The sequence below is a fragment of the Osmerus eperlanus genome, chromosome 18 (assembly GCF_963692335.1).
Source record: "Osmerus eperlanus chromosome 18, fOsmEpe2.1, whole genome shotgun sequence".
Taxonomy (NCBI): domain Eukaryota; kingdom Metazoa; phylum Chordata; class Actinopteri; order Osmeriformes; family Osmeridae; genus Osmerus; species Osmerus eperlanus.
In genome coordinates this window covers 6,539,074-6,559,566 of record NC_085035.1, presented here as the reverse complement: position 1 = coordinate 6,559,566, position 20,493 = coordinate 6,539,074, and the positions used below count along the sequence as shown (strand labels likewise).

The following is a 20,493-nucleotide window of genomic DNA, read 5'->3' as shown; positions in this document are numbered from 1 at the left end:
AACACACATTATAACACATCAACTACTGTCATTGAAATAGTGTCCATGAGCCATGTAGTCCTTGAGAATATGTTTGTAAATCCTTTAAGAAAGTTATTCCTTGTAAATCCTTTGTTCTGATACTGTGGGCCGTGTGGCCTCTGTATCTGACCCCATGCTGGGTCAGAAGCTTTGAAGCTTCTCCTCTGGGAGAAGGACAAAGGGGAAAGACCCTTTCCTTGTCGGGGGTAGGAGAAGGTGTGATGGTACCGTGCTTTGTCTGTGGACTGTGCTACATATCCCCCTGCTGGCAACGTCCGATGATTCGACGTCGTCGGGCTGTTGGCACGTAAGAAGAGCAGAGAACAGACAAACACGACAGTACGATAGCACTTCTACTGGACACATTGGCATGAGTGGACTCTAAACAATGTAGGAATCAATGGGGCTAACTTGGGTCCTATTACTAAGTTTCTCTGGGCTAAGGTTTTATGCCTAAAAATGAAAGGAAATAAAAGGAAAAAGGAAAGGGAAAGAAAGGAGAAAGATTAAAATAAAATGATAGGAGTGGGAGTGGGCTTTGACTTCCTGGAGTCATAAACCTCATTTGTCAGGGACCAGGGTAGTTTGGTTATGAGGCGTTGTAGCCTATTATTTTGACAGTACCTCAAGGTCATTCATGTTGGGTTTTCTGGTAACAGATTAAAAATTTTGATAGATTGGTGGAGCCATATTTGTCTCATGATAGTATTTTCCTATTATTTTTGGTTTAAAGGAACATTCATTCTTGAACTTTGAGGCATTTTGGCTAAGGCACCTGTTGTGCACTTGTTTCGTCAGCAGTTTGACAGGGTCAGGTTGCTGGTATAAGGCCAGGGCAGGCCTCTGTGCATGGCCTGTTGTCCCCGCGAGTAGTGATGGTTTCTTCCGGGGGTTTTGCCAGCTTGTTGCAGCTGGGGTGCTTCTTCTGGGATGCTTGGTGGCCATAGTAGGTCTTCCTACTTTCTGCACTCTCATCCAGTTGGCATCATATGACTTCTTTTGGACCTGTGATGCTTCTCGTCGCAGGTGGGTTTCTGATGGCACCCGACGGTCATGGCGTTGTGTTGATTTTGTTTGAGTCTTGTGTCTTGATGGGTGAGTGGCGTAGCTCTGGGGCGGTCTGGAGCGGCCATCTAGCTCATGGATTCGGTCCTCTTCTGAGAGATGTGGATCAGACGTGGAATCTCCCCCCCCTTCCACTGTGAAGACTGTGTTTTGGACTTCAGGGTGAGGCAGTGGATAGGGCTTCTCGACGTTGGTCCACATCTGGTTTCGTTTGAAGTCAATGAGGGGTTCCAGTCTGTTGAGTAGATCGTGTCCAATCAGCAGCTTTTCGGTCTCAAGCGGTGAGACATGGATGGGGTGGATTAGGGACATTTCCCCAAACGTTAGCTTCAAGTACAGCGTCTCTGTGACTGGAGCTTTGTTTTGGGTGAAGCTTGTGATGTTGAATTCACTATCTTCACTTTTAATCCATCTTCTGTTTGACCTGGCTATTCCTTTTAGCTGAGCGGCCAAGGTGGGTGCAATCAGGCAGATTTCTGCACCCGTGTCCAGCAATCCTTCGCAGGGCACTTCATCTTCAAGTGTGATGGGGACATAGCTTCGGTTAGCTCTTCCTTTTCTGGAAAGCTCACCCAGAAATGTGTGTAACTGTGGGGCTTGTTTGTGTGTTGTTGTTTCCGGAGGTCGTCTTCTTGTGGGTTTGTGGTGTTTTCGGGTCCTGTTCCCTTTCTTCCATCCAATGGGGAGCATTTGAGGTGTGTTTTCCGTGTTGGGGCCTTCTAGTCATGCTGGGTCTGACGGACGTCGTCCAGGGCTGTTGTGTTCGTTTTTGTACGGTGTGGGTCTTGTTGAGTGGTTTCTTGCGTGATAGGAGTGTTGTTTGTATTCATAGTTGTTGTCGGGTTGTCTGTTGTAATTGTTATGATATTGTTCGGGTCTTGTTGAGTGGTCTCGTGCATTATAGGAGGGTTGCTTGCAGGCGGGTCTGGGTTCGTAGGGTCTCTGGAGTTCTCTTCCTTCTAGTTGTAGGTGTGAGTCTGATTCCACCGCATGGACATTTGAGTCTTGGGATCGATTGTTGTTCGCCCATGATTTATATGCCATGTCCCTCAGCTGCAGAGCCGTCATGGTTTCCTGGTTCGCGAAGGTCGTCATGAAGGGTTTTATGGATTGGGAGAGGTTGTTGATGAACACTGACTTGAACATGGGAGTTTCTTCTCCTCCGGGTTGGTTTTCTGTTGCGAAATAGGCTTTCCGGAGCCTCTCATAGAATGTCTTTGGGTTTTCGTTGGCCTTTTGTTTTGTGTGCAGGGCGATAGTGCAGCAGGAGCCTTTACTTTCTGAGTGCCAAGCCTTGAGGGTCCGGCAAGCCATGTCATAGCTGTGGCGTTCTCCAGCAGGTTGCCTGTCAAGCAGGGCTCTGATTGAGCTGGAAGAGGTGTTCTTCAACAGGTACAGCTTGTCCGCGTCTGTAGCTGTAGGCAGGCGTTCGAGATTAGAGTTCAGTTGTTCTAGATACATCTCAATGCTCTGAGTGGGATTGTCTGGATCGAACTTCTCTATGTTCCTGCTAATTTTCAATAGCAGATCTAGTGACACTGCTGGTGGCAGGTCATGCATTTCCCATGCATTTTGTGGATAGGCTGAACGTGAGGGTTCATCATGGTCATCCCATCTGTTTGGGGCTGTGGTCTGACCGCGACGTTCAGGTTGGAATTGTAGCTCCATTTTCTGGTCATACAGTCTTCTGCTCTGCTGTTCCACATCTTCTGTTCTCCTCATCCTTCGTGGATTCGTGTCAGCTTGGTACAGAGATTGGCTGGGAGGGGATGAATCCCTATATGGTCTTCTTGTTTCGTATTCTGAGTGGAGCGGTGCTTCAGGTGATTGCAGCTGTCTTGGGTTTTGGTTTCTTGAATGCCGATCTACTTCTCTGTCGTCTCTTCCCCACCTTCGGTTGGTGTCGGGGTCTTCTGTGGACTGGATTGTGGCGTTCGCCTTGTTCAGCTTACGAATGGTAGATAGTAGTTCATTTCTTGTTTCCTGTAACTCCTCCTTCATTGTCTCCCTGTCAGCTGTGATGTGTGAGAGATCTTGGTCCAGGTGTTGGAATTTTGTGTAGAGAGTGTGCCATTCTTCTTTTTGGTGGTCGTAGTCTGCTACTTTTTCATTAGCTTCATCCAACATCTTAATAGTGTTTTCCATGAGGGCGGTTGAGTCCTTTTTGCTTTTCTGAACCCCCTGCATTTCTTCTTTTAGGTCTCCCAGTTCCGTAGCGAGTTCCTTGTTCTCCTGTTGAAGTGTTTCCCGGATATCTCGTTCAGTTTCTTTCGCCTTGAGGGCATCCCTGAGGGTTGTTTTCTGTTCCATTAGCTGTTGTCTAGCTCTATCCAGTTCTCCAGTCAGGTCACTGGTTTCTTGTTCCATTAGCTCCCGTCGGTCCTGTTCCTTTTCCTTTTCTTTGAGGGCATCTTTGAGGGTTATTTCCTTTTCCATTAGTTGCGTCTTAGCTCTTTCCAGTTCTCTTTGTGCCATTTGCTCCCGTCGGTCCTGTTCCTTTTCTTTTTCTTTGAGGGCATCTTTGAGGGTTATTTCCTGTTGTATTAGCTGTGTTTCCTGTTCCGTTAGCTGTGCTTTAGCTCTATCTAGTTCAACAGCCAGGTCGCTGGTTTCCTGTTCCAATCGTTTCCTGTGCTCTTGTTCTCTTTGTGCCGCCTTGAGAGCATCCTCTCGATCCTGGAGAGCCTGTGTCCATTGTGTGTTGACTTTTGTTATTGATAACCTGAGTAGTGCAGCATAGTTGAGACCGAGGCTGGATAGGCATTTGACAATTTGGGATTTGCTCAATATTTGGCCTACATTTTCTATGACCACTTCTTGAGTTTTCCTGGTGATCATATCGGAATTTAGATCGGTCAGCGTTTCCACATATCTTGGGTTTTCTTTTTCGGATAGGTGGACAATCAGTTTCTCAGCTTCCGTGAGGTGAGACATGTTTGGTTCGGCTACTGGAAGTTATTAACACAATGCTATTGTGATAATTGTTGATAGGCACTTTAGTTTTGTAGTGGTTCTCTTTTTGGCAGCAATATATATACTTTTCTTTTCCTTTTTTTTTTTTTTTGTTTACCAACTTAATATTAAAATTAAAATCAGAAGTTAATATTCAAAGATTAACAATCAAAAACTGAGATTAATATTCAGAAATTAAAATCAATATTAAAGTCACCATCCAGGATCAAAGATTCAGAAAATAAATAAAATTGTTTACCAAATTAATATTAAGGTTAAAATCAGAAGTTAATATTCAAAGATTAACAATCAAAAACTGAGATTAATATCCAGAAATTAAAATTAATATTAAAGTCACCACCCAGGATCAAAGATTAAAAAAAATTGTTTATCAAATCAATACTAAAATTAAAATCAGAAGTTAATATTCAAAGATTAACAATCAAAAACTGAGATTAATATTCAGAAATTAAAATTAATATTAAAGTCACCTTCCAGGATCAAAGATTCAAACAAATTATTTATTCTTTTAGGCCTATATTAAATCTTAATTTCAGTAATCTTGTTATAGTATCTATAAACGATTAGAGAATTTAGATTGAGTAGCTGTTGATTTGTTTTAGCCTAAACTGGACTGAGAAAGTACAATGTATTTAAATACTATAGCACATTAAGTTAGCCGGTTTAGCTTGTAGAATCAAACAGATAATGAACTAAATTGTTGCTGCATCTATAATGTAGCTTTAAATTGGGCAAGGGTTTTACATTCACCTCGAATTGAATGCGAAACAGTGAAGCTTCTTTTCGAAAAGCTAGTTTATCAATTTCGGAATTGTTTAACAATATTGTGGCAGTACAGGCTGCGTTGTTCGGCTACTTCCAAACAAAAGTCCTTTTGGACTGATCGCAGATAGAGTGGGCAAACTAAAATTAATACACTTTACGTTTAATTATTATTTAGCGATTGTTGTTAAAGTTGTATATTGATGAGGGATAAATAGGATTACAGTTCAGTATGGTCAACAACGCCGATATTCTGACAACTTCCACTTTTAAGTGCGCGGAATGAAAATCAAATTACAGGTCTTTGTTCACGAAAGGTAACTATTTCCGGTTAAGCAACAATAAAGGTCCTTAAATAAGCAGCTTCTACTGTCTCAATAATTATTTTACTGTTACTTTACTGATTCTAGAGGTTGAGTGTTTACATTAATGTTGAATTACATGCAAAACAAAGTGAAGCTTTTTCCGAAAAGCTAAGTTAATCAATTTACCAATTGTTTAACAAGGTAGAAGCATATAGCTTAATGTAGAGAGCTGCGTAGTCTCCTTCAAAATCAAAGTCCTTTTGGACTGATCAATGTCTGTTATCTACCTCTAACTAGACAATGGCAACTTATCAGTTGCTTGGTTGATTTACTCAACCCAAATGGCCAACACTACTATAATACACCTTTCCGAAGCGTGTATGGTACCAAAATAGTAGTGTTGTGACTCTATAAAAAGGATCTTATGCCTTCATGTAGAAGCGCTGCCTTTGTTTCACAAGATGAAATGAGACGGGTCGCAGTGTCACTGCGCACGCGCGTACCTCCGCTCAAGTCTAGCTTTTCCGAAGCTAGTTAGTTACACACAAATAGCCAATTGTTCACGACAAAGCCAATTCAATGAGTACACAGCACAGTATTCAAACAGTGTTTAAAACCGTAGCTATCTGGGGGAATAGTTAAATACAACGGAGCGTTAATTTAACCAAAAGGGTGGGAGGGTGGTTTTCAGACGGAAAATGTATCTCCGTTATAGATCGCTCATTTCAATCTGTTTCAAAGCCTCACACGGGGCACCAATATGTAGCGGGGTTTGCTCGTTTAAGATTAGCAATACTTAATTTATAATAAAGTATGTAGTTCTTGGGGCACCACCTCTTATTGTTAAAGGGATAGAGGAAACCTTATTGAATAATATTTAAATAATAGCCTTCGTAATAATCAGTCTAATCTTAAGTCGTGAATTCTATGAAAGTAGAGCAGATCAGATAACGTGAGTGATACGCGAATATTATACACAATGATTTATTTAGGAGAATGTAATTATAATGAACAAATACCAGATAAGTTATGGGTTAGTCAGAGTAGTACAGTGGCTGGATGCAAATGAGGGCGAGCAACACAATGGCTGTGTAGAGCGCGTGTAAAGGGGGGAGGGAGAGAGAGAGAGGGGTAGGCCTTTGGGAACAATGGACGAGCAAGGGCAACAAACTTAGCAAGGGTTAAGCTAACTCATTTGTAAAATACAATCAAACATCAACAATTTAATCACAACATGCCAATATGTCACAGGTAAGAAATATTGCAAATCGTAGTTACTTTTGTCGGTTTGAAGAAAGGTAGAGTCAATGGTTTCGTTATCGTCCAACGAAAATAGAACAACGGAATCTTTGGCCAAAGTTCCGGGCGCTCAGTGAATTTGCAGGTTGAGAGGAATAGTTTAGAAATGTAGCTAGCACTTCAGTTTAATCCTACGAACAAGCGGGGGTGATTGTACGTTTGGGGGTTTTATACTCCAAAGGAAAAGGGGGGGTCCCCGTGAAGGTGACCTCTTTCATTGGTCAGTTTTCCCCCACCTGGGCGTCGTCCTGAGATCTGCCTAGGTGTGAAGTGGCTGATAACTTTTCAGAGTTCAGCTATTTCAAATGTCCATGTATTGCTTATACTTCAGAATATAACAATACAACATTCGTAAATGGTTTTGTTAGTATGGTACAATCATTTTGATATCCAGATTGGCTGACTTAACTATACTTGAAGGGAAGTTATAATCAAACCTCAATTAAACAACGTTCTAAGTAAATGGGAAAAACACACATTATAACACATCAACTACTGTCATTGAAATAGTGTCCATGAGCCATGTAGTCCTTGAGAATATGTTTGTAAATCCTTTAAGAAAGTTATTCCTTGTAAATCCTTTGTTCTGATACTGTGGGCCGTGTGGCCTCTGTATCTGACCCCATGCTGGGTCAGAAGCTTTGAAGCTTCTCCTCTGGGAGAAGGACAAAGGGGAAAGACCCTTTCCTTGTCGGGGGTAGGAGAAGGTGTGATGGTACCGTGCTTTGTCTGTGGACTGTGCTACAATGTGTTTTAGGATAAGTTTACAGTTGGTTAAGAAGCTTGATACAATGTATGTTGATTAAACTCCATTTGGTAGAGATGCCACCTGTAGTTTTATGACACCTAGCTAGGAGACGTGAAGTCTAAGAGACGGGAAGTCTGGGTGACCTGAGAGAGTTCTCACCTGGGGGGAAGAGACAGTTGGTCTGAAGACAATGTGGATTCAACTGTATTGTTCTAAGGATTTAACCAATGACAGAAGAGATTTGGTATAGCTGCATGTCTGTAGGATGGACCAATGACTTTTGAGAACTGTTGTATCTATAAAATGGTCTGTTGAAGAATGTTCTGGGGGGTTCAGGGCCATCAGCTGGGTAGTGCTGGTGGGCTGGATTCTCCCGGTTCCATTTTAGAATGCTAGATGGAGCTGTATAGAATTGTCTTTGTGTTATTGTCTTATGTTTGTGTGTCGATGATGTTATGTTGATAACGTTATTATGTTCAAATCTACGTCAAATAAACATTAACTCTGTACTTCACCCGACTTCAGCTTAAACGATTGATTCTCTCAAAAACTTCCACGACACATATATATTATTATTATTCTTTTTGCCCCCCTAAAACTCAGTCAATATTTGGCCTACATAGACAAAGTAGGTGTCAAAAGTTTCGTCTTGGTAGCGATTGAGTTGCTTCTATTGGAATTTACGTTCCGTTGCATGGTTTAGGCTGAAGTTACGTTTTTGTGGCGAAAAGTGAAGCTAACGGTGGCTAATTTGCTAGCCACAGTCACTGACGTTACTAACGTCACTACGTCACTAACGTCACGAAAACACGCGTGACTACCTTTGGCAGAACATTCGTTTCGCATCTGCTAACTTGGGGGATAGCTAGGCTAACTATAGCTTTACTGCAAGGCAGCTGCAGAAACGCCACAAGCAAAGAGGCCAGGGTGATAACTATTTACTCATTTTACTTTGTGATATGACACACAATTGTCATGTGTAATGTACAGTATAAGCTGATATTATTAAGGAAGTACATCTACTTTCGGAAACAGTAGTCTACTATTTCACTGAAGTATTAGCATCATGACATTAGCCTGTGTTGCCCGGGCAACACATACTACAGTGGTCTATGATGTAGCGTTATCTGTTTTCAATCGTTAAAATAAACATTCCTCACATATACATTTTCGTTGTAGGGTTTATTTTGACATTAGTAAACGATTTGTTGGTGAAATTACCATTACCTGTGGTTTCAAACCAGTGTAGCTCACTGCAACGCTGTAGCTTACGTGAGACACACTACAAAAACATCTACACTACGCAGCTGTTTAGGAAGTCAAACGGCGACAGAACATGTTCGGCACTCCCCTTACTTAAATCAAAAGTCTATCTAACTACTAACCTGAACTTCATTGCCACAGCCTAAACGTTGTCAATCTGTTCATGAAAATAATTAATTTCAGCTTAAACCGTACAACGGAACGTGAAATCCAATTCAACCAACGCAATCGCTACCAAGACGAACACAGCAGTAGTCTAGTACTGTACCGTAGTAGTACAATTTACCGGGGCAGCTTCTCCACACAGGGCTATATCGCATTTTGCGTTGTTACTGACAATGATCGTTACCAGTGAGCTTTTTCTGAATGAGCGATTTTCCACTAAATAAATGTCAAGCTTATTTACGTTTTGGGGGGCATATTTTCAGTTAGCAGATGGTGTTTGAATCGCGATTCCATCTTCTACTGCCGGGTAACGTCGTAGAATAATCTTCAAAGGGGGTTCTTTATTAATGAATGAATGCAATGAGTAGGCTAAATGCCTGAAAATATCATGAGAAGGGAAAAACTTAAATGAAGTTTAAGTCATTGAGATTAGGTCAATTTTTACACCGGTCTGCCCAATTTATTCGTTTTGTTTCAACGATGAGGCTGCCTGCAGGGGAAATGAGAAGACATCTATTTCATTCTACACTTCACTTGTATTTTCAGTTGTAAATGAGCAGCAAAAAAAAAAATGCTTTTAAATCTATGTCATCTTTATAAATAATAAGTATGCATTTTTATATAAAATATACAGAAATATCAGTTGTAAAAATGTCATTCAAAAACGGACCCCTGTGCAACCGACTCAAGCAAGCACACCCTACAATTTCCCCAGAAATTGTACCCTCTCTAGTTAATTATATATTTGATGACCCATTCTGTAGGTAACCAATTCGATTTGTTGTTCAAGTTTTATGTCTCCTGCTGTAAAATTATTGTTGTAAAATTACACTGGCGTTGCTAGCATTCTTGATCATGACTAGTGAAGGCTAACTAGGCTACTTACTAACTGAGAGTGAGGTCATGCCACAAATATCAAACTGAGGCTTTAACATATCGACCAAGCTTTAACGAGGTTGATATGCCGAAACCCAAGTTAGATATGGATAGTAAAACTCTGATCGCTTTTGCTCATTTTGAAACTTTCGTCGGAGGCCATTACGGATCCGTATTGAGCTGTGAGTAGGTCACCACTGCGCATCAGCCAATCGGAACGCTCGTACTCTTAACTTTGAGTCTTTTGTTTTTAACTGGAGTGTTGTCTCATGTGAGGCAGTTGTTTTTATTTGTAATAAATAATCGAGTGTGATGATGAAGTATGGCATGGTTATTTTGTACCATTTCTTAATTGAATTTACAGAACAATTACTATACCGTGATATATACCGTAACCGTGATATAAAATGACTCATACCGTGATAGAAGATTTTGGCCATATCGCCCACACCTAATTTCTCCTATCCTCTGGTTCAATTGGAAGTCAGCCAGAACCATACAGACACACACACACACACACACACACACACACACACACACACAACTGGAGCAAAGAAGAGAAATAGGGGCCAGGGGGAGAAGGAGAGAGTGCAACTGCCATGTACACATTGAATGAAGGATATGTGAGTGAGTGAGTGAGTGAGATAGAGAGAAATTGTGGAAAAGCATCAGGGACTGATGCAAGAGAGAAATCACAGTGTGTGCAAGTCAGGGAGGATGCAGACAGAGACTAAAGTGATCTATTCCCTCTCCTTGTAATTGGAAAACATTCCGCACAAATGGCCACTCAAATAATTAACGCTACAATGTCAGCGATGGTATCTGGTCATCAGTTTTAGCTAATAGCTCCACTGAGAAAATCCCAATGTTCCTGCCATGCGGCACCCCATTATCATTCTCCTGACCTTCAAGTGCCCAGCATCCTTCAGACGTATGTCTTCCAGGGGGCACTTTCCACCCTGGACAGAAATTGAGGACAAGTCCATTTGTCATTGATTCTAGACCAATGACTGGCATTCCCCTTGCAGTCAGAGGTCATAGTATTTTTGTCCACGACTGAGCTAATTATTTTCATTAGCTCTTGATACTAAATGTTACAAAAACACATGGCTGGAAGTTCAAATGAAAGCGTTAGCTTCAAGACTAAATACACTTTTTGGCTGACAACAAACATTAGAAAAAAACAGTTGGGTTGTAAACGCAACTCCCCAAATCCCCAAAGACAGATGACGTGGGTAAACAACAAGCTGGTCAAAACATCGTCATGCTGGGTAGTGGTCCAGCCGTCAGGCTATTCCATCCCCCCATTGCTTTCACTGTTTCTCCCTCTCCTCACACACACACACACACACTCACCCCTTGGCTCCTCAGGCGTTGGTATGGCAACCATTCACCGCTCCAAATTTCAGGCCGGCTGGCCGCTGTGTGGATTACAGAGTGGCTTTGACGGTTTCCCTAGGTAACAGCCCTCAAGACACAGCAGCATAGAATAGTGGCCGAACTTTGAGACGAGGGGTCACTGTGTCTTACAGTGTGTCTGTACAACAGTGCAAGACCATGTACCTGAAAAATGTAATATTGTTTACTGTATAATACCCTCTCTTCAATGTAATTTAAGTAAAGCCTTTTTATTTAAAAGAGACAAGTCACCCCAAAATCAAAAATTCATATTTTTTCCTCTTAACCTGTAGTGTTCTTTATCAATCTAGACTTGTTTTCCTGTGAGCTGCCAAGTTGTTGGGATATCGTCAGTAGATACCTGCCTTCTCTTGAATATAATGGAAATAGCTTTGGCAAGTCTTGTGGTGTTCAAAGCGCCAATAAAAATACATATGAAAAACAGCAATGTCTCTACAGAAATCATGGCCCGGTTACTAAAGATAATCCACCGTGTTGTGAGCAGTCTCATGTAGGAACTGTTTCAACCAAACTAAACTCACCAACCGTATCAAACCGCAGAAGGTGCATCTACTTATGGACGAGAGGCTAGTGTCTGTGAGAGTTCACAATACCTGCTCCAGATGGAACGCATCTCGGGTCATTATGGGAAATTGGGTGTAGATCAATGGGATTTTTTTTAACATTAATTTACAATTAAATTAACCATACAATTAAGTGTTCTGAATGTGAAGGACCATGAAAGTACCATGATAAAGATAATGGGACTTTCAGAAGTGGTACACTGGAAACAGGTGCTTTAGGTGGTAAGTCCAATGGGATTTACAGTTAGGGGCTGTGGTTACATAAGGCAAAAAAAACAGTCTGATACATTCTGTCATCCTTATAAGAAACTTAATTTTGTAAAAGGCATCCTCGCCAACATTTTGACCCAGCTTTGGTCTTTCTTCAGAGAACATCCACCACATCTTAAACCCCTAATTTTTGCTGAAGTACCATGAAAACATTTTGTGTGTTAATCCTCACAGGCCTTAGGTTTTGACCGTGTCGAATCGATCCCTAAAGTGTCCTAGTGTTGCGATGGTAAATGTTGAGCAGACAGGTGAAAGGACCAGACGAGTGTGGGGACATTTCCCTTAGAGCAATCTGGCAGACCTCCCTCTATGGTCCCTTTCTCAGGCCAGACCTGCCCCATTGCTAAGGGGTGAATGGACTCTTGCTGGCCTTTCTCAGACATGAGTGTTTCTGGCACATTCAGGACCCAGGAGAGAGAGAGAGGCTGGGAGTTAGTGTGAAAAAGCAAGAGAGAGAATAGGTAAGCGAGAAGGGGCCAGAGAGGAGGAGTGGAAAAGAGAGAACAGCTGAATCAGGTTTCATTAGCCTTTCTCTGTCAAAACCTCTCCGTTCTTTTTGGCACACTCTTTCAGACAAGGCTCCAGGACAGAAAGACGCAGAGAGCCAGAGAGTGTTAATGCTGGATGAAGAGAAAAGCTAGAGGGCCCACAATCAAAATCAATGTTTTGCTATGGCTTTTTGCAATTCTTATAATTCAATCTCTGAATCAATGGCAATTAAATGCCAGATGAGATAATCAACAAACTTATGGTAGGCCTAACAATTTGATAACACTTTAAATTACAGTTGTATAGCACATATAGGAAAAGTACATGTATAAGGGGTTGAGTGAGAATTTAATTGGCATAAATGTTGGCATCAACGTTTCCCGTAACAGTTGGGTACATGTGAATCAGAAGACTGGAGTAGACCTACTATATCTAGCTTCTCTACGAACATGACAACTAATCCTTTTGAAATTGATCTGGAGCACACCCACAGACCACATTCTGTGTACAAGTTAGGCACGTTCAATAAAGATACAAGACAGACAAAATGACTACAGTAGTCGACTTATTATACATGCAGTTTTTCAGGTAGAGTGATCATTACCGTTGGTACATTCACTGCATGTTGTATTCATCAAGGAAGGTTTAATAGATGCGTCTGGCCTGCAAACCAGAACCATATTTCTAGTTAGCCTGCAAACTGATATCTTTGCATATCTGAGATGGCAAGTGAGGCAGCCTCTTGCAATGCCAGACATGTAAACAGCTGCAAGTGGTGTGGACACCCTTAGATGACCTTACTGCCTGTCATGGCTTGGAGAGTGCAAAGATATATGCTTAAGGTAAACACCACTCAGAAACTCAATGAGTATGGGTCTTTGAGGTATGGTGAGAAACTTGATGTTGATTTTGATTATGCTCAAATGAGTCAGATTAAAGATAAATAATAAAAACCTTTAACACCAAGTCTAGTGTAAGGCTGATGTTTTCCAGCACAACACACACAGATGTCACCAACGTGCCCATCTAACTTGATAGGTGGAGATCGGAGGGATAAGGACGATAGGGGGTTGTGTGGTTAAGGGAGAATAAAACTGCACAGTCAAGATGATTCTCCTTAGCGGGAAGAGCCTCAGGCCTGCAGTCACTGACACAGCAGAGGTGTCAGTCAATGGGCCTCCAACCACGATCGGATGATGGCTACTTGAAAGACGAACATCATCCACAGTGTGTAGAGAGGACACTGGGGAGGATGAGGGAAATTGTTACACTGAATGTACATTCAAGCTTTATGCCCCTTGGGTATTTGTGTAGATCTGAAGGTGATGGATTAAAACGAATCCATCCGTGTGTGCATTTCCACCTCGTGCTAAAAGAATTATGGGACATCCTACTTAAACATTTTTGACCATTTGAACTGTTCTAATACATACATCTAGAAAAAAAGAAAAAAAAGAGTCTGGTTAAAAAGAAAAAGACTAGAGTAAGCCTAACAACCACTTGAAAGGCATCTCCAAAGAACCCTGTTTCACCTTACCCTAGTGTCCCAATTACCACAGAGCATGAAGAACAAAGGAGACAAGACAAAAAACTGCAATGACACACTTTACATTTTGTTCATTGGCAACCTAAGCAAAACACTTACTGTATGAGCTTTAACCATCGACAACATTGCTTACAGCCCAACATGTTAGAGACAATTATTTGAGACTATCCAAATGTGTCTTTATATCAAAAGAGGAGAGGCTAATCCCTCTGTGTATGTAGTATGTGACTGCATTTCATGCCCACAGATAAAAAGCTGCACTGTGTGTCCCACCCCAACACACCTTCCTGACAGTTACGGTCATGCAAATGAGAAGATTTGTTTTTTCTTTTAAAATGGCTTTTGGGGGTAACTGACTAAGTTTGAAGCACTCACTGTTGCCAGCTCTGCTCAGAAAGGTTGCAGTGTGAGAAAAGACGCTTGTCGCTGAGATCATGACCTCATGTTTATCTTGTGGTGAAAACATTCAGTATGGGGTGTGGTTATAATTCGGCAAGTATTCAATTTCTTCTGTGATGACGTTGAACTGATCAGAGCAAAATGCATTTTCATCTTTGGCTGAACAATACAGTTGTATTCCATTTCAAGTTTGCAGGGTGCTGTGTTTGTCTCCTCGTCATAACATATAATGTACAGTACCGTGGTGTGAGAGGATGATGATTATTTTTAAAACATTTGCTTATTCTAGAGCAGTGGCACTGAGTGAGACAGATACTGCAGATAGATGTCGGACCCACTTTACTTGTAGTCTACTAACTACCTGTACAGTCCCATCAATTCCTTGTCCAGTGGAATTAGTGCTGGCATTGCAATGGTACTGACAAATAAATAGGGGTAGTGAGGGTGTGTCCTCTGAAGTAAGCAGCCATGATTGGTGCACTCTTAGTCTTATAAGAACAAGTATACAATCACCAGTGAACAACTAATACTGGACAGTACATGAATTCAGTTTTAATTTAAATCAATCAAACTGTATTAGACTGGATTGAATCCAGGCTACTGACTAGACAAGAAACTTAAGAGTTCAACAGCTACAGCATGATTCCAGATTTCACAGGAAACCAAACAAGATTTAACCAAATAACTGCTGACAAGCTTACTAGAAGATTGCTTTCCTGTGACACCAGTTCCTCTGGTTTCACTTTCGCCTCTGTGTTCTACAATGCTTAGACAAACAAATTCTGACCATGGGGATTTTCTGCACAAACAAACTTGCTTGACATCAAAGTGACCATGGTGATAATTTTGCACAACCAAACTTGTTTGAAAGGTGGTAACAACCAAAAGTTGAATCATGCAAACATTTCCACACTGGAACACCATCACACAGCAGAAACCATGGTGCCATTGAGCTACCAGGGCTACAAGCTACCTTAAGAATGCAAGCTGATAATGTCAGTGCACTTGAAAAGTATCTTTGAGACAGAACATTGCTATGCGTTTCTATCAAGTTCAGGTTGTTGATTCGCTGATATGGTTTATACTAGTTACATTAGCAGTGGGCTACTGAAATACAACAAAGGCAGTGTACTCTAAAGTTTACTAGCAAGTGTATGGGTGGATGAACACAATTGCTAGCTTTAGCATAAATTGCTGCACCCACACAGAGGAATAGACCTCCATTCAAAAATATGTATAACTAAATCGCGAAAACTGTGAATCTATTGTGTGCAATTCAGGCAATGGATTCAAATTGAGTCTAGGGAGGATGAGACATGGTGTACCCATATGTGGGAGTGGGAGCGCTGGAGAGGCGCCATGATGGGTGTATGGGGTGGGTCCGGGGCGTTTCAAGGACAACTGAGTGGACCTACAGTATCTCTGCTTAAGAGCTACTATATGGAACAATAGGTAATCAGTCTAGGTTACTGAGAAAGGGATGCAGGTTGTTTCTCCACATTCAAGAGAATCGTGAACATAGCAATCTAAGCTTCAGATAAAAAGGAGCCAATTTCCCCAAACCAATACTGCAAGCTTTGCTGCTGTAAGAGAACTTGATTGGACATATCCCATCATGGCTCTACAACCTAATCCTAGTATCAACTGTTAGTAACCAGTATAATTAGTCAACAAAAAAGGTAAAATTACTTGATGGAAGTAACAATTCAGTCCATGTGTAAAAAATGTGGTTGCAGATCTGATCATTGCACAAAACTGAGCACTGCAAGGGAACCTCTTTTAAACTATTGTATACGATCACATTTTAACTGAGAAGCAATTCGATAAAGCCCTTTATCACATACTAAACTGGCATTAAATTAAAAGGGAAATAGCCTAATGGATGGGAATTATAATAGGCAAAAACAGTTGGAATGAAAATTTGAAGAATCCTCAAGTTTCAACTCAGTAGCGTAACAAATAATTGGGCTTGTAGTAAGTGTTAAGAAGCAAAAACGACTCTGGAGCAAATCACGTCCAATTGAGAGTTGTGTCTAAGAGGAATTTAAACTGGCCGAATAGCATTGAACAGTTGTTTAATTTTCAGAATGAATCTCACAGGCAGTCCATGTATGATAGTTGTATGTGGCTGGTAGGATAGGATATGGTAAGGTATTACACTAGGTCTGATTACACTGATGAAGAGGTAGATTCTATGTCTATGTAGTCTTCACTTCCCACCCACAAACTTTTGTAAACTTGACCAACCAGGCTGTCTCTCTTTATAGAAATCAAGGACAGGACAGTGTATCCTTTCACAAGACATTGTCCGACATCTATGATGATAGAAGCTATATGTAAATGAAGTTTAAGCCTGGTTGCATCATTTGGACCTGTTCTTGTCTTATCTTACTAGGCACTGGCACAATCTCCTAATACTATGAGCAAAAGCAATGGTGCTCAACCCCATGTGGGACACATGAACACTTTCACAAGGTTGTGGTGAGGATCAAAACACACACTACCATTTCTCATGGTCTTTGCATAGTAAATATTAAATAAACATTGCCTACGGATTTTTATGATCTTTGCAGCAAAGATAATTTAATCTGACAATACAATTCACAACAGCAGAAGGTTCGAGAGCTAGAGGACATGAAGGAATGCCAAGGAAATCACTCGGATTCATCGAATTTGAATATCCAATTACACATAAATAAAGGGGTCATATGCACTGCATTCATATGCTCGTCTATAGGTCTATTGTTGAAATAACACGTGTCATTTCAACAATAGACCATGCAATATCTTAAGATGGCGCGATTCGGTTGGATATTTATTTCTTACATGCATTAAAGGAGGACCCAAAGAGTTAATGAAAAAGAGACTGGAATGAATGAACGCACTTGAGAAAATCACGTACGATTCTTAGGCTACTAGGAAACAAAATCTTTGAGCCGCATTGCCAATTGTTTGCTTTACACACGATCTTAAAGGGCAACCTAAAAGCATATTAAAGTAGTCTACTGTACACAACACCCACCTTCTCGCTCGTATCACCTTTACCCTGCGTTAGCCCTCGTCATAACGCAAACAATGTAGGCTATTCCACGGCTTTAGTCGAAAGATAAAATGTGGCTGTAGACACCGCGGAAATAAAAATGACTACAGTAATCAAATTCGCAGTAGCCTGGAGGTGTTGTTCCTTACCTCTCCAAAAGCGAGGATCAATCCCTCGCTGTTGCGTCTAGCTGCTGTATCAATTTGGGAACGCAAGGACAATCACACACCGCAACACGCAATCCAATTTTGTAGAATCCAGGCGACGTTTTCGTAACCACTGTTCCTTCGATGCGAAAAAAAACCAAGGTCGCAACGGATCAACAATGAAACGTGAACATCCTATTGAACTACATCAGACGTAGCCTATTCATATAAACATGGCAGTGATATGTAAAAATGTCACTCACGCAATAGGGAAAAATTGCGACAGCAGGAAGTGTCAGGTAGGTGCACTTAACCTGACAGCTAGGTGTATTGCCTAATCATCCGTTCGAATCCACATAAAGTCCCACCTTCATATTGAACAAACCAATCGTCAAGTCCGCAAACTGGGTCTATGCAAATATCTGGATGCGCAGGTGCATTCGATTCATCGCCATGTCCTGCTTCAGAAATTGAGACAGATTCAACGCATTTGAGTAGGCTATTTTAAAAATCAGTTTCAAATTTATTTTGAACAGTCTACCCGTTACCCCATTACAAATAAGAAGAGCCTAGTTTATCTTTTGGATTTACTTCTGCCATGAATGCATAGGTTACTCATATTTTTCGGGCTCGATTACTGTAATTGAAAATGGGGAAGGTGATCCTAAATAATTTTCGGCCTTTTAAAACTGTTTAGGTATTCACCCCACTACAGAATGAAAGACATGGGGGAGGGCTGAAGCTTATGATTAGCCAAAGATGTAATGGATCGTGACTAGTGCCTTACAGTGATAAGTAAATGCTGTTGATAATAACTAGAAAATGTAACATTGCACTCTTCTGGACGAGCACACTCGAATCTGCAGCAAGCAGGCCAAAGCTAAATGTAAAAGTTTCTAGTTACCCCTCTTTTTCAGAAGTTTAAAAAACTGCATTGTGCATTGTTTCAGATATGGTGTTAAGATCTGATATTATCAATACAGATACTAATGCAAATGTTCTAAATACTAGCATTATATCTTAAACACATCACCTTTATTTTCACCATTAAAAGTAAAAAATGCATGAAAAGGCATGGTTTAACAACTTTTCATAGGCCCTACATTTAAAGTGGTTTACGTATAATGTCCTATACACAGACTTATCCAGCTTATAGTAAACATTTTAGTTGTATTCTGTATTGTTTACCAGGCTCTTGTTAAAGAGCCTTTAATTGTATGTGATTTTTAAGTGCATATAGACTATTGGCTATGACTATGGCTACCTCTAGTGGTCACTTCACTCCTAAAAGTGCAGAAAAAGCGATTGATCATTTGTCAATTGTAACAATCCAATGTAGCCCATCACAGCAAGATCACCAAAATTACACAACTCTTACTATGGATGTGTTACAAGATGGGATACTGAAAAGTATTACATTGTTCCACCATACGGAATCCTATTAAGGCTATTCACAATCAACATAAGTAAATTACTTGAAACCTAAGGAAGGTATAAAGTATTTTACACAAGTATTACACAGAGTAAACATTTATTGCTGAACACATCTCTTTGTACAAAACATTCACAAAGTTCTTCTATGAGAAGAAAATAATCCAAATGGTGCAAAAGTGAGGATAGTCAGAAAAATCTGAGCAATTTGTGGTAAGATTGAAAGATATACACATTTCTGTGAGGTAGTTTACATTCTATCACTAATATTACAATAAAGGAGAGTGACTTATGACCCAAAAGTCTAACCAGGATTTATTTCCTGTGCACCCATAAAACATTAATTGAATGTCAGAAATATTGCAAGAATATTACTGAAAAATGTTGATGTGTTAGCTGTACCAACGTTAAAAAAAATAGCACTTCGTTATTAATGAAAGAACATGGTAGATCAGTAAAATGTTCCTGCACCAACAAAGGCAATTGTGGAAAAAAACATTACTAGATTAAACGGAACCTAGACCTAATATCTAACAGTGAATGTGGACATAAATTCTAATCAGAATAGTTACAAAATAATGATATTACATTACTAAATGGTTCATTCATCATTGGGAAAGAAAGTTCTCCCTCACATGAAAATTACATTCATGTGACTAAAATGATTGTCCTTGTTGTGATACAAATATTTGATTTTGCTGATATAACAGCAGGAAAGACTGCTGGGAAAAAAAATATAAATAAAAAACTTGACCAATTACTTCTCCCTATCTCGGTCAATCTTAAAAAAACAATATACATTAAACAGTTACATAGAAAACATCTAAGCAGCCGAAATACATATAGTAATGCATGTAAAGCATACAACTCAGTATTGGACCTTAATCTTAGCTTGAATGAGAACAAACTGTTGCCCTTTCCTCAAATCACACAAGTGATAAAATAGTTTGGGGATTTCACAGGAATGTAATAAAACAATCAATCGGTCCTTATAATAACAACATCAAAAACATGTTTAAACAGTCAAAAGTTCATAGAAACAAATGTATTACATGAACAAAATTAAACAATTATAATGTTGATAAGTTAATCCTTTTTGTAACTACAAACTACGGTACAGCCATTGTTTACATTTATACATTGTTTTTATATATTACACTTCAAGAGACATTGGATGACATATTGGTTGATGAATAATAGAGCTGAGGTTTCAATTCATCAAAGTTCCCAGAAAACGGGTTATCAACCCACCTGTATTAAACAGATTAAACATATTTTTATGTAGCATTACAACTAGTTTGCCAAATGTTCTACCTACACTGCAAATCCTCAAGACTCATCAGGTACGTTCTAAATGAGAGGTAGGCTACATTTTATTACTCTTGTAATATTAACCTTTATTACTGCAAACCTTTTATAGGAAAAATAGCATTGATGTAATTAAAAGCCCAAGTTCACATCACACACTTAGGGAAAGGGTTGAAATGTGTATTACTCAAAGAATATTGTCCATCAATGTGTTAATGCAATAAACTTTGAACTCAACAGCTCATGGAAAATTATGATTTAACTTGGCAAATAGTTAACACCAGAAACTTGTGACCAAAATGTACAGTAACTTCCTACAACTGTATAAGTGTTACTAATATATATATATATATATATATATATATATATATATATATATATATATATATATATATATATATATAT

The 20,493-nt window shown here is 40.0% G+C and overlaps 1 protein-coding gene across 4 annotated transcripts in view; it reads right to left on the bottom strand.

Moving 5' to 3' along the window:
* LOC134039025 (ras-specific guanine nucleotide-releasing factor RalGPS1-like) overlaps positions 1–17,607 on the bottom strand; it is a 130,276-nt gene extending 112,669 nt beyond the window's left edge. For 3 of the 4 annotated variants that reach the window (XM_062484766.1, XM_062484765.1, XM_062484767.1), the window contains exon 1: positions 17,353–17,607. The gene's annotated coding sequence lies outside the window, so the exon portion shown is untranslated. The remainder of the gene's footprint in view (positions 1–17,352) is intronic. The other variant, XM_062484768.1, reaches the window with a different exon arrangement.
* Positions 17,608–20,493: the final 2,886 nt, after the last annotated feature.